Here is a 1,039-nt window from a genome sequence, read left to right as displayed (position 1 = left end):
GGCAGAAGTAGCAGCAGCAGCGCTAGCTAACAGCTTGTTGCTATTGTTCATGCAGGAAGTGTCGTGTGACTCGCGCGCCACTAAAAGAGAACTTTTCGGACTGGTAAAAATGGCTTGGGTAACGCAGGAAAGCGCGTTCCTGAGGTCTAGTAAAGTAGTGTAGTTACCAATATTTTGAGTGTAATGCGTTACTTTACTTCGTTACCTATAATAGTAATATCGTTACTGTAATCCGTTACTTTGTAACTCGTTACCCCCAACACTGAATGGGTTTGATTTTCTGAATATCTTCCGTGTCTGGTATGGCAGTGTACGGCGCTGTTTATCGTAAGTCCAGACATGTAATCTGTCTAATGCATCTAAATGCTATACAAGAGACATTATAGCTACATTTTACTTTTCTTCTAGCATCACAGGGAGATTGATGACTCGCTGTTTGTGATATGTAAATGTCCTGATTATTACAAAACCACTGGATAGAATAAGTTAATAAGCTTCCTTTTCCATATACATCTTCCATCATATTTAATGAATCCGTTTCAAATATAAAAGGTCAGTAATAGTCGGCTGCAATTGAAAAATATCAACTAGATATTCCCACTTATCTGAGAGGCAAAAGCTGCACATAATCATGTGCAGTGGAGAGTGAAATGTTCTGAACATTTGTACAAACAGCACTGCGGCTGACGCAACGGAGATGAAAAAAAATTAACAAAAAAGAAAAATCCAAGCCCCTCTACTTTTTATGTGTGTGTAATAATAATTATAAAAAAAGACACTTCGCACATATAATATACACTATATATACACAGTATTTAGTAACGGTCATCCTGTTGCGACTCGACAAAAACAGAGCTGTATAAAATGAGGGTGGCAGTGTGCGGTCGGCGATGACGCATTACAGTTGACACCAAACGCGTGTGCTCGGTATGAATCGTGTCTGTTTTCCTCTTTCATTTGTTTCCCCCCGGCGGGTTTGACGAAGACGTTGCCAGGGAGGCGACGGATGGATGGGATGTTATCGGCGGCCGCGCGCTGC

The sequence above is a fragment of the Taurulus bubalis genome, assembly GCF_910589615.1.
Source record: "Taurulus bubalis genome assembly, chromosome: 5".
NCBI classification, from domain to species: domain Eukaryota; kingdom Metazoa; phylum Chordata; class Actinopteri; order Perciformes; family Cottidae; genus Taurulus; species Taurulus bubalis.
Note: the sequence above shows the minus strand (reverse complement) of the source record.